Raw genomic sequence first — 14,411 nt, 5'->3', positions numbered from 1 at the left:
TCTCCTATCTCTCTTCCCAGCCCCCTCCTTCTTTTATATGAATTCCATTGATTCCTCTGCCACAAAGGGGAAGAGAAAGGGCTCTCTGTGTACCAGGCACACAGCTATTTTTTTCTCCACTTTGAAACCTTATTCAGAAATCCCATGCAATTAAAATGTCTTTATTTGCCATTATTTTTTTTTTAATGCCATCCCAAATAGCAAGATTTTCATTCACTCTTTAGTTTCCAGGAGGAAAGAAACAACAAAGCGGTGTACTTGAAGGAGATTGAATGAGGAAGGGGTTGCTTTGAATGAACCAGAAGCAGAAGAGCTGTGGTTGTGACAGCTTTAAAAGCAGTTTCAGCTGTTCATGGCTTTCTTCATGTGACAGGATCAAATCCTGCCTGTCATATTCATAGGTTCAGGCTCACATCTTCACAATGGCACCTAAGGCAAGCGAGGCTTTTGGTTTAAAAATGTGTGTAAAACAGCAGCTTACTGATCTTCATGGAGTTTGACGTTATATATACACTTAGCTATTTTACAACATATGTTCCTGTTGCAACTGGGAAAGAAAACACAGGGAAAAAGGTCATTAAAATCAAGTAATAGTGTTTATGTGCTACTGTTTCATCCTTAGCGGGGAAGGAGCAGCCACGCAATTCAATTAGGGCCCAAATGAGCATAAAGCAATGGGCCTCCCTTCGCCTACACTTGTGCTGTTCCTCTCTTTCTGCTCTTTTGAGAAGATGACAGAATCGACACTGATACTGGGGTCTGTCTCAGGATCCTGGGGTTTAGATCACATTCCTGCTAGGATGGGTGAAGGGCAAGAGTTTGGCCAGTCCCAGTCTAGTACAACAGGCAGGGATGTAGTTTTTGCCATGGATTTCAATGGCAGTATCCTCACGCTGAAAATTACATTTGGGTTTAAGAGTTTTGCCGGATGAAGACCTCACTGATGAAGTTATCATTAATAGTGTCCACGGGACTGGAAATGTATTCAGAGGGAATGAAATGGAGGCCACCAAGTGATTTCTCAAAGGGCTTAGAGCTGTCGATAGATAAATTAACTCTAGTCACTGGTGAGGACTGTACAGCTGGATTTGATGTGATGTTCCCAGAGGCTCCAGACCTGATGAGACATTTCCTCTGTGCCCTGCCTGATACTCTCCTGTGGATTTATTAAGATTTAGAAGAAAGATAGGGATCCCCTGAAGGTTTTAGACATTACTGTCAAAAATTGACATTCAATTCCCACCTGGCAAAAAATGAAGCCAATGTTGCTATTCAGATTTGGGGTAAATATCTATGGAAGATGTAATTGAAAATTGGACCCAGTATAATTGTGATGTAGAACAGCATTGTTTCTGTGGGAAAGGGGGGGGGGGGAAACCTGGCTCATGTCTTATCACAGAGTGTATGTAGAAATTGGGGTGTTTGTTTCAAACCCTTCCTCTCTGCACCTGATTTAACAAAGAAAAGCTGTGAAGGAGCCTTAGCAGCAAAAACAATGCAGACAAGGAGAGAGGACTTAAGAAAACTAAAAATGAATCAATGTTGTTCAAAGCAGCCATGGGGAATAAGAAATGAGCTTTACATATAATGAATAAAAAAGAAAATCCATTAGTGAATGATTAGAAGGATAAAAGGCAGTAGAGTAAGAAAGAAGGAAGAGTCATTAAAACTAGCTGTGGCTAAAAAACAAGCGATAAAATACAGGGGGAGGGTATGAACATTTATCACGATCAAGGCCAGATTAAAAAATCTCATGCCCCTTCAGTTTAGCAGCCTAAGTTTTAAGTTTCTCTTCCCCAAAGTGGGATCCAAAGCTGAGAACTGGGTGTCCGAGGAGAAGCTGGTGCCATGTGAGGGTGAGTCTGAAAACTGAGCTTGCCAAGTGAGCCTGGGGAGCCAGGAGCTGAGCTGTCCAAGTGAGGGTAGTTTGGGGCATAACTCAAGGACTGCAAACCAAATAGGCCAATTACAGAAATTCCAGGTCAAAAAGACAAGTGTCCTGGACCTACAGAAGGGTTAGGATTCGGCTGCTGTGGAGAAAGGGAGTTTCTGGCTCTTAGATTTTTTTTTAGAGTCTTTAAACTTGCCCGTGTCCTAGTTTAGGCATCACAACCTTCTTCGAGCCTTGATCTGGATATACATCACAAGGTACTGAGGAAAGTACTGATAAATTTGCTGGCAATCATTTTATTTTTAAAATGCTGGAAAAGCTTTTAAAAAGGAATGCAATTGATTGGTCCCCAAGATAACTCTTCAAAGACAGAAAGAGGCAGAGGTAGAAGTTGTATTTTGAGAAACGCTTCTTGACATTGAGATAACTTTGACTGCCTGTGAAGGAAGTGAGGAAAGGCACAAAACAAGGACGTCTGGAGAAAATATGGCACAGCGGTGTGCGGGTAGGAGGCTGAAGCACACGGTGCTGTGCCTCCATGGGGCTCCTCTGGGCATCTACAGGAGCAGCTCTGAGGGCTTCAGAGGGAGTCCAACCTCTCTGTCCCCTCACTGAGCAGAGGAAACCACCACTCTTTGAGAAGAAAAACAGCAAAGAGCTTCCTGATGTGTGAGCAAGCCCCCAGACAGGGAGCAGAACTGGTGGGAAGTGCTGGAGAGAAGCAGCAGGTGATGGCTGCTTTCAGCGATGGATTAGATCCTGTCTGCGTCTGCGGTGTGCCAGCGCTGTTACTGTATAGGCCCTCGATGTCCTTTTGTGTGACCATCATGGTGGGCAAGGGGACAGACTGCTGAAGCATCCCCCACGGCTCAGCACTGACAGACGCCAGCATAGGTGGCTCTGCAATGTCTGGTGTGAAAAACGCGCAAGAGTAGAAAGGAGAAACAAGGGAAAGAGAAATGGTCAGAGACAGCTGTTCTCCAGAACTTCATCTTCAAGGTGCCAGATTCTGCTCTCAGGTGCAGGAGTGTGAATGCAAACCATCAACATCAACTTGGGTCCTGGAGCAAATGGGGAGCTGCTGGGGGAGTATGGGCTGGGAGGCTCCTCCGGGGGACAGGGTGCTCCCTGACTGTGGAAAACAGACTCAGGGTTGAGCCTCCACGGCGGTGGTGTTGGGGAGGAAGCCGAGGAGCTTGTTCAGCCCTGGAAGCAGCTAGAAGTCACAGGACTGAAATGAAAAACGGGAGGGAAGGGCACAGCCTGCATGGGCACTGTGGGCAGAGGGGGATTTCTTTGGAAGCCTTTTTTCCCCCCAAATGTTTCTCCCAGGAGACTGGAGTTTTCTCTGATTTATTAATCTGTATTCTAATAAGACTGAGCCCTGGTTTGGTGTGGCTGCTGAGAGGAAAGGGGGAACAGTTCTGTTTTTGGGCTCTGGCTAGTTTGGGCTCCTGCTACATGGACTTTACACAGAAGTCTGGAACAGAATTTAGCCCAGGGAAAGGCTAGAAGAGGAAAAAGGTGAGAAGATCTGGTGAGAAGCAGGTTTTCCTCTTCAGAACCCTCTTGTTTACTTTCCTGTGTCAGGTTGGTCTCCAGCAATCTTCCTTTCACTCTAGCACAGCCCTGTTATCAGCAGGATTACTGTACATTTACCCCTTAATAAATGAGAACAGAATTTAGCCTTCTATCTGCATCTGTTTTTTATGTGCTTGCTCTCTTTAAGATATATAACCCTGGGGAAATTAAATTGAATCCAAACCAGCTTCCTTCCTACTTACACCTCTCCTCCAGGAGAGAGCCCACACTGCAAGATACCAACATATTTGCTCAATCAGGAAGAAGGTTCTGCTGAATTTCAGGATAAGAAAAATTTGCATCATCATTTCATACAGAGCTTATTCTGCGGGGAGACAGCTGGCTGCAGAGCCGCGAAACACCCAGCTGAGCAAGTTCAAGTGAATTTGCTTACTGCTATCCACACGCCATGTAAAAACCACCACTGCCTCTGACTCCCACTGGGGTGTGAGGACAAAATCTGGCTCTTCAAAGGATTACCGCTGTAGAGGATTGCCTTCAAAGGAGAAGTCCAGTGAAGTGAATCATTTCTGTGGGGCTTTATTAAAAGAAAAATCAACCAGCTGACCCTGTGATGGCGTTTCAGACCAAACTCCTCGTGCAGATGTGGCAGCAAACCACTCCGCAGGGCATGGCCTCGCTGAGCAGACGACCTCAGTGCCAGCGCCTGTCCGGCCAGGACCCAGTGGGGAGGAGACATGGTGCAGAGCCCCACAAAGGGGCTCCGTCCCGCAGGAGCCCCCAGACACTGGGTCTAACAAGGAGCCCTGTTGCAACGCTGGGCTTAGAGCATTTTCTTTGCACATGGGTTGAAGCAGGTCCCAGCTCCCATCCCTGCACGGTGCAGATGGGGAGTGGAGAACTGGCAGTGAGGACCGCTTCACTCACACCCTCCTGCCCAGCTCCAGGTGGAAAGAAGCACTGTTAGCAGCGATAAAGGCTTTTTGGCAGCTCTCACAGCTGGAGGTAACCTCCCTGCCCATGGCTGCAGGCTAAGTAGCTGAGAGGCAGTGGCACGGGCTGGCTGTGACCAAACTGCACAGCACCTGGCTCTCGGTCCCCTTCAGCCCCTGTGACTCTAAAACATGAATATCACATTTTTGTGGGTTCATTTTCCTGTATCTCTAATACTACAAGTGGAATAATGGCGCAGTGTTTTTACAGCATCACACTGGGGATCAGAGTTTTCTGCCCTGTGAGATGCCCAAGGGCACATGGGCGCCCTTGGGGATGCAAGGGCTGATGGGCTGGCATTGGAGGGCTGTGTGCGACCCAGGCTTGGGGCAGGCTCTGCCATGGGGGCTTTTGGGATGAGTCCTGGAATAAACGAGCCCTGAACTGTACCCAGGGGCAGTTTTGGAGACAGGTAATGGGAGCCACCCAAAACTTAGCCAGGCAGTAAGTTAACAAGTGGTGTGAGCTATCAGTGCTGGAGTCAACTCCTTTGTCAAGTTGCAGGGTAGGTATTTCTAATGTGTTGTGTGATGTCTTCTGCAGTGGGCAAAATGGTGCCTTTGGTGGAAAGCAAACCAAAGCAAATAGGAGTTCCTCTTTCACTGAATGAGGTTAACATCACAACACTGATGAAGCGACACATGTTTCCACATGCAGAAGTGTAGGCTGAATAAGAGCCCAAATCAGTTCAGTCTTCTAACTGACAGTACTGTTCTCATTATATGGTTTTCAATAGACAGAATTCAAAAAGGCTGAGAAACCACAAGGACAAGATCACTTCTTTTTTTTAGGTTGATGAAACTTATTTGCATTTTAAAAAAAAGGAAGAAAAGCTGATTGGGAGAGAGTAAAGATTTTGTACATTCTTATTGTAGTCCAAGTAGTTCTATGCAGGTCTCATAGGGGAAGATAGCCTAAGAAAATCTGGGAAAAACAATGCATGAACTCCAAAGAGATAATCTCAGCTGTGGATATTTTTCCTGCAGTGTTATATGAAGATCTTAGCAGTAAAGCCTCTTCCCTGTGGACTCTGAATATATGATAAGACCCTTCCTGAGTGCACAGCTGACCTGTGGTGGCTGCTGTCACAGATTAGCTACTTTGCTGCCTGCAGTAGCTCAGAGGTGCTGCATCAGCACGTTCAGAGTTGACTTGCCGGTCTGTGAAATGTCACCTCTGCCCCCAAAAGTCACCCTTTTGGTATCTGCAGATTTAAAATGCTTCTGGGAGAGAGTCAGTACCCTGCATGGAGCCTGGTGGAAATTCACACTCAGACAAGATGCGCCGGTGAGCCAAAAGCAGAGGTGGGGAGCAACACTGTGGCAGCATATTCTCCTCCCAGATGACTACATGAACTGACAATTTAAATACATTTACTGTTGACAGGCAATATAAAGTATGTTAAAAACTGATTTTAATTCAGATACCCCCCAAATGCTTATCTAACTGACTATCACAGTATCTTACAGTGCCAAATAAAAGATGCCAAGTAAATGACATTGGAAGAGGTCCTCATAAGAGCCTGTTGCCAACTGCAATTTCTGCTACTGATCTGGCTGAAATGAGAGGGAACCAAACAGAAGATGAAAACATGAAGATGTTTATGAAGTTGCAGAGCTGACTTCCCATAAGAAGCCTGGTTTTTAGAAAGGGATTTGGTTGAGTAGGTGAGAGAGGTGAGATCAAATGGGAACTTCCAGAGTGACTAGCACGGAAGAATGTTATTTACAGGGCAGCTCTGCATAGGCCAGTTCGTCAGCTGCGGTTTTGCCTCTCCTGTGGCCTGAACTGACTAGGTGGATCCACATTGAAAGGCACATTGCCGAACTGGCTTAGTACTGAGCCACAGCTTTTATATCCTGCCTGTCATCCCATAGATACCCTCCGTTCAGCCTGGGGTTATATAAGGTCAGAAAACCAACTGGACCCGAGTGAGCAACATTTGACCGACCCCTGGGGCTGCTGGGCAGCAGCAACAGCACATCTGCAACATGTCCCGTTGTGGCTTTCGTCTGTGCCTCCCTGTGCTCGCTGCAATTTCACAGCAAGCTTTTGTTCCTACACTCTCACCTCAGCTTGTGATGTACCCCTGAGCTGGGCAGAGAAGCAAGGTTTTACATATTTGTACATGTTGCACATATTTTCTCACGCACCCACTTTCATGCACCAAAGTTCGCCCAAGCTAACCAAACCCTCCTACCCAGCCAGCCCCAATCTTCCTCCCTGGAGGAGTTTCCTCCCTGGCATTCAATGCTTCTTCACCAGAGTGCTCCACACATCTATAGTTGTGGGAAAGCTCAGATGTAGTTCACAGATGTCCCTGTATGTCAGGCATTTCTCCTGACAATCTTGGCCGCCTGTTTCCTGAGCAGATCTCGGTATTTGTGCCACCCCAACGCTGGCATGGCAGCACCGAAGAGCAGCAGTGCAGGTGGGGGTCCCAGCTCTGGAGGGCCTGATCCAGCTCCCTTGCCAGCCTTGCTCCACTGCGGCTCACAGCAGAGCCTTGGTGGGTTTTGGTGGCAGCAGCAAGGGGTCCTTGCGCTACCAGCCAGCACTGCGTGGAAAAATGGTCCTGCTCCACCATGACAGGTGGAGGAGAAAGGGTGGGTGGGGTGCTTCCTTCTCCCTCTGCTAGCAGGGCAAAACAAAACCTTTATTCTTTAGGAGCTGATCTGCTCTTGCAGCTTACTCCCCACTTCAGGTCATAATCCCTTTTGGTGACATCACAGGTACTGCTGCGGCCGCCAAGGTGATATCACAATGAGAAGCTTATGACTGTAAATGGGGAATAAGTCACAAGAACAGATGACCTCAAAAGGAGCTAATATCCTGTTATTATATAAATGTCCCTAATACTTATATAAATGTGCCAGTAACAAAAAATAAGAAAGAAAAAAGGCCTGATGGCCTATCAGCATATGTGAAGATGTGTGTAAATTTGACATTTTCTCACAGACCTGTAGATCCTTTATTAGTCTGTCTTGCCTCTAAAAATTTTTCTACTATTATCTCCATTTATATAGCTGCTCAGCTTTTTTAATCAACCTCAGGATCCTTCCTCATTTAAAAATATTATTACATTTAAAATTAAGAGAAAAGCACAAAAGTTCTCCGTATTCTGACCCCCATCATACATGGCACATATGGATTTGATGGATGGACTGTCCAGTGGATGACGAATTGGTCAGATGGTTGCATCCAGAGGGTAGTGGTCAACCCGGCAGTCCCTGGTATCAATACAGGCTGGGGGATGAAGGGATTGAGAGCAGCCCTGCCGAGAAGGACTTGGGGGTACTGCTGGATGAAAAGCTGGACGTGAGCCAGCAACGTGTGCTCGCAGCCCAGAAGGCCAATCGTATCCTGGGCTGCATCAACAGAAGTGTGGCCAGCAGGTCGAGGGAGGTGATTCTGCCCCTCTCCTCTGCTCTGGTGAGACCCCACCTGGAGTACTGCGTCCAGCTCTGGAGCCCTCAGCACAGGAAAGACACGGACCTGTTGGAGCAGGTCCAGAGGAGGGCCACAAAAATGATCAGGGGGATGGAACACCTCTCCTGTGAAGAAAGGCTGAGAGAGTTGGGGTTGTTCAGCCTGGAGAAGAGAAGGTTTCAGGGAGACCTTCTTGCAGCCTATCAGTACCTAAAGGGGGCTTATAAAAAAGATGGGGACAAACTTTTTAGCAGGGTCTGTTGCGACAGGACAAGGGGGAATGGCTTTAAACTAAAAGGGGGTAGATTGAGACTAGATATAAGGCAGAAATTTTTTACGCTGAGGGTGGTGAAGCACTGGCACAGGTTGCCCAGAGAGGTGGTGGATGCCCCATCCCTGGAAACATTCCAGGTCAGGTTGGACGGGGCTCTGAGCAACCTGCTCTAGTTGAAGATGTCCCTGCCCACGGCAGGGGGGTTGGACTAGATGACCTTTAGAGGTCCCTTCCAACCCAAACTATTCTGTGATTCTATGATTTTGATATGTCCAATAACCACTTACTGCTTAGGGATAGCTAAGCATCTCAACAAAATACAATCTACATATTAGTGTCAGGAATGCGTTAAATAATTTGAACATATAAGAGCAAGGAAATGTGTCTTTTCTGTGAAGCACCCTAGGCTCCATGAGGAGTGCCATAGACAGAGTGTAAATATGAAGCTATCTAATTATTAGCTGTTGTATTTTTGTGATAAATAGGAACTAATAAAATGGAAAACTAGGTACAATTGTATCCCAGAAAAAGCTTTATTGCAGCTATAAAAATTATACTTCATATGCTGAACTAAATTCTTAGAAGTTGGAAATAATGTTCAGAATCTCTAAGGCCTTTTTTTGGTAGATGTCTTGTCTCCATTGCGCTCCTGGTTTATTATTTTCCATGGACAAATATTTGTTACATTTCCTCCTGGAAAATTTTTAATGGATTTTCTTGCTTTGATAGGATAAGATGCATGTTTAAATTCCTCTAGGGGTAAATAATTTCACATCAACATTTTCAAGCACAAAGTCTGGATCTTCAGTAGGTTTTTACATTATGCAAGTAGACGTTTAAGGTACTTAATACTTTCTAACCTCTAGTGCCCTTTTTACACAGAGACAGGCAGTCAGCAGGGATTAATCTGATCCTAATTAACCACAAACTCTTCTGATATTTGGTCACTGCACAGTAGCATGCTGCCAGGTACACAGAGGTAAACTGATCTGGATTATCTGCTGGTGCATGTGCTTCACGGAGGGAGGTCTAGTGCTCTGTGTTGTGGGTGACTTACAGGCAGATACAGCTTTAAACAAAGAGTGGGGAGAGTGCCGTACGAAGCTGGAGTTGTAAGGAAAGGGGAATGCACTAACTGGAAGGCCTCTTCCTAACGGCTTTCTATCGAGGTTTCCTTTTTACAGATAGCATTTGTCAGTGCTGCACTGCAACAGGGCAGAAAGTGAAAAGCATGAAAATCCAAAGAGAATAACAGTTTCTTCTTCTTTTTCAGCAGTAAAGGAGCACGACTTTGTGGATACAAGTCCTCTCTCTTTTTCTTTCCTGTGTACAAGCACCATGTCTGATGGAGCCTCAGGAAGGCGCGAGCGAGTGTGTGTGTCTTTACTTGCACGCTGCCCACTGTGGCTCTCGTCTTCCCTTACTGAGCAGCTGAGCTCTGCCCTCCTCATGCGACACAGAAAGCAGAGTGCTGAAGGTCTTCCCCAGCCTCATGGCAGCCCACAAAGCAAACAACATGCAGCAAAGTGAGCAAGGTGGGTACGAGAAGAGTCTTACGCTGGTGGTGGGGAGAAGCAGCTGTGAGAGCCTTGCACTGCCATGGCACCACAGGCAGCAAGAGCACCTGGGAGGAGAGGCATGTGTCTGCTCGAGGCACGAAGGAGATCTGTGTGAAGCACAGTGACCACAGTAAAGCTTTCAGTCTGCCACAGTCCAGGTGTCCTGGTGCAACTCAAAAGCCCAAAACAGCCTCCCTGAGACCAGACTCCTGCTCTCCCCTCCCTCCTGATGTGGGATCAGTGGTAGCCCATGGTGTCCTGCACCAGGAAAGACAAAGCCTTTGGATTACTATCTCCATAGAGGAACTGTGATGTCCAGTATTTCTACCTAGTGGTCCGGGTGACAGACTCAGCCTGTCCTTGTGAGTGACAGCTGAGCAGACCTGAAGGGACAGCCATGTACCGGGACAAAGAATCCTGTTGGAGAAAAATCAAGGTTAGTTTACAGCGGTAAGGATAAGAGCAGGGGGAAAGCAGGAGATCCAAAGATGGATCAATAAATATGTTCACAATGGCATTGGGATCCTCTTTCAAGTGGAAATATCCCTCTGGTAATTGAAGTTAGTCAAAGTCAGTGCAGAAGAGAGCATTAAGGGGTTGATTTACAGCAGGACACCTGCTGGTGTCTGTCCTGGTTTCGGCAGGGATAGAGTTAATTTCCTTTCTAGTAGCTGGTACAGTGTTTTGGATTTAGGATGAGAACAAAGTTGATAACACACCGGTGTTTTAGTTGTTGCTAGGTAATGCTTACACTAGCCAAGGACTTTTCAGCTTCCCATGCTCTACTGACTGAGGAGGCTGGAGGTGCACAAGAAGCTGGGAGGGGGCACAGCCAAACTGGCCAAAGGGACATTCCATACCATGTGACGTCATGCTCAGTACATAAACTGGGAAAAGCTGGCCGGGGGGGCCGCTGCTCGGGGACTGGCTGGGCATCGGTCAGCGGGTGGTGAGCAATTGTGCTGTGCATCACTTGTTTTGTGTATTATTATTATTATTATCATATTATTATTATCATTTTATTTCAATTATTAAACTGTTTTTATCTCAACCCACGAGTCTTTCTAACTTGTGCTCTTCCAATTCTCTCCCCCATCCCACCGGGTGGGGGGGAGTGAGCGAGCGGCTGTGTGGTGCTTAATTGCTGACTGAGATTAAACCACGACAGTGTCCAATTTAATGTGACCTGGCTGATGTAGCTGAGAAATGAAACATCACACTCTTCATGAGCATGTTCCCCCCAGTTATACACCATTGTTTTACTGCTGACAGTTTTCTACAAAAAATTATGCATTTATAGCTGTTCTTTTTTTCTTTTTCCAGCAAGGCAACTCCCCTAGCACACATCCTTCACAGGCCTGAATGGGTCTCTACCAATTCAAATCTGGACCTGGCATTCGGTTCCTGAACAAGGAGATGGAGCAGCTGAGGCTAGAGTGTCCTTTCTTTCCTGATGGAGTATCTGAGGGTACCATCGGTCTCCTGGAAAGAAGGCTCCTGTCTCTCTCCGTTGTGCTTGAGAGAGAGCTAGCTGCTAAGAATAAGCCAGGGGCTTTTCTCACTAGGAGGCAAAGCAGATTTCTTTACTCTTCAGGGAAGAGCTCAGGAAATCATCCACCTGATTCCCCTGCCAGCGGCTGGCCCTGTGCCACCAGTTTCCTCTCCCCTGCAATGGCCTGGCACTGTCTGCTGACCGTTCCCCAGCCCCATCCCTCCCACCGCCATCACAACCTGGGGACTTTGGCAGCTCTCCTGGGCTCTGGCACACAGATCTTACCCGTGGCAGCTGCATTTCTCTCCTCCTAGGTATGAAAAAGCGTGCAAGGATAAAGGTGCAATGCAGTGTTAGAGCTGAAGATGATTCATGGATTTCATTTCCACAGGAACAAGCAGTAATTTGCAGTTGCACCTTCCTACCCACTGGTGTTGGCAGATGATGGTGCTCAGCTCTACCAGGGCTGGTCTACTATTTCCTAAGGCAACAGAGAAAACTGGGTACATGAGGTGGCAAGAAAAGCTTGTTACAGAGCCAAAATCAACCCTACCCAGTGTTAATGCTGGATGTTAGCAACTCTGGCTCTTGATCTTCATGACAGTGGCAATGGCCAGACCAGCACTTGAATAGGGAGCCAATATGTTAATATGAAACTTTTCTTGTAACGGTGGGTCCTGGACAAAACAGAGTGCTGTTGCCCTGCTCCCTGCAGGCTCTTCACGGACCCTCAGCCCTGCTGGGCCATTGCCTCTGTCATGTTGCCTCGTTTGTGATGGTTGTTCAAGACTTCTGCATCATATCAAGGCAGGCTGATATGATCACCCTTATGGCTCAGGGAAACAACTTTAAAATTGATTTTTTTTTTCTATATTGTTGCAGATGTTCCTACAGACAGAAAAAGGGATGAAGCAGCAGAACGAAGGTCAGGGAAGAAGAATCTCCCAGAAATGGGGTCCTGAAAAGGAACTTGCTGATCCTGAAGTGGCTAATGTTAGGCAAATACACCAAGGAGCTAGGTGGTAGTTCTTCAGATACCATGGTGACTGGGGCACCTCCGATCCTCTGAGCACAGCATGATTCACTGCTTGGGGTTTACCTTTGTTCAGATAGCCCCAAACAGGACAGGCAAAAAACAGCTCAAGCCGTAGAAGTAGGTGAGCAGGTATTCGCATGAACAAGTGTTGGTTTCCAGCATGAAGTTGGTTTGTTGCTATGCCCTTTCTTTTTTTCCCCCCTTAACTCTGAAGCATCGTCCCTGAGCCATAGCGGTTCTTGGAGATAAAGAGGGTAAAAATAATATGCAGAGTAGCAGTGATTTTGGGAAGCTCCCCTCTCTTGTATCAGTGTGCAGCCTGTTTCATATCCAGCCATGAGCTCTTTCCAGCACAGCTGGAGCCTTGGCAGAAGAGAGCTGGCTCCAAGCTGAGCTTTCAGGGCTCAAATGCGGGCTCAGGTCTTACAGACAACATGCACTGCCTTCTCCTCCTTTAAAGTGAAGTCTGCTGAAATATGCGTCTAACAAAATAATATTGTTTTGTTTAGGTTTCTCTCTAGTAAGCAGCTCTACATTAGACCTAGGTTCGGTAACACAATGTTACTCTCAATTTTTCTCTGGGGAGACTGAGGCACCACGTGGCTGAGGGTCTTGTGTGAAGCCATGCAGAAGGCATGTGCCATTAACTGCAGGATGGCTGCTGGTGTTTCATCTGGAGTTGTCCTCCGTGCACTTTTGTCCTGAGTTGTCTTTCAAGCTGGGACCCTCAGCACTGTTATATTCCCAGCCCCCGAGGTAGTACGTTTGAAAATGTAAACGTGGCAAATCTGTGTTCTGGAAGAAGTCAAAATTAAACTGTTGTTAAACTATCATGTTTTATCAGAAACATTACTAGTAATAGAAAAGAAAAAGTGTTAGAAAGCTAATTGCTCTTTCTGAAGGTCACTTCTTCAAGGACACAACGATGCGCTGATTCTGCTTGAGATGTGACATAGCACATATGCTCACTGCATGACTGTTGTAATTAAATATAAAACATTTATTTCTCAATGGATTTTTTTCTCCTTGCTTAATGTGTCTCTCTTGCTGCTTTGTCTCATAACAACTCTATTAATTAAGAAAATGTGTCAAAGGACCAGCTGATGAATGAATGAATAATGAAATTAAGAAATTGCTGTTTTTCAATGTTTTCTTTCTTTTAGAGATAGAAGAGCTACACATGTCTGTAAGTTCTTGTGTCAAATATGGGAACATTTAATATTACAGTTCCTTTGAAAACAAGACTCTCCTTTTACTTCAGCGTTTCAAGAAGAGAAAAAATATTCATAGTTCATTTAGGGGAAAAAAAAAGAGCTAGCAGTTGTCACAGTGTCAATATTAATTATTTTGGATTGATCCATTTGCCTTGATCTTTATGACCCTCAAAAATTCCAAATGCTTATAGTCAATCATTTAAATTCCTCAGCTAAACCCTGTACCTCATTAAATAGAGAAATAGGGAGGGTCTTGATATGCTTTTCTTTAGGCTTCTCACTCCACAGTCTGAAAATACAGATCACGGCATCTTAAACTATTCTCAGGAGTTTCCTTTTTAAAGAGCAGAAGAGCCTTATGTTCCTCTATACATTTCATCACATTCTCATCAGTGACACTTTCTTGCTGGTCCCTCTTCAGACTAACTTCAAATACCACCTTCAGTGGTGGAAGGAGACCATGGGACATTAAATTTACTGATGACTGTGCTTCTGTCACCAAGCGACAAAAGATTGTTGGGTGTTGCGATGGCCTAATGAAAGGCAAGGGGAAAGAGAGAAAGGGTATCATTAGAAGACACATCTGGAAAAATTTAAGATACATGTGAAGCTTTTTCTGTGTGTACTGACTTCTTAAAGACATTGGGGTCTAATGGGAATATTGCAGAATGGAGACAGCGACCCAAAATATCAGACCATAGGATTGTGTATGTCCCAGATTCTGTGCTTTCTTCATTCTGGGTGCAAAGCAAAACAGAAGTAGGCAATTCTGTAGCGTGTACCCTGCGAAGATATAAACCACACTGGAGAAAAGCAGAAAACGCCTTTGGGCATTACGGGTGAGGAGAAAATGGCTTGAAGGCCAAAAAAAGTGAAGATATTCCCCCAGAAACCTTGTTACTGGCACTCAGCGTGGAACAACCTGTTCATCCCCCCATGTCCCAGCTGCTCTCTCAGTGCTTGGTGTGACCCACGTGGTGT

The sequence above is a fragment of the Aptenodytes patagonicus genome, chromosome 1, assembly GCF_965638725.1.
Source record: "Aptenodytes patagonicus chromosome 1, bAptPat1.pri.cur, whole genome shotgun sequence".
Lineage (NCBI taxonomy): Eukaryota > Metazoa > Chordata > Aves > Sphenisciformes > Spheniscidae > Aptenodytes > Aptenodytes patagonicus.
The sequence above is the reverse complement of the archived record's forward strand: the minus strand, read 5'-3'. Positions refer to the sequence as shown.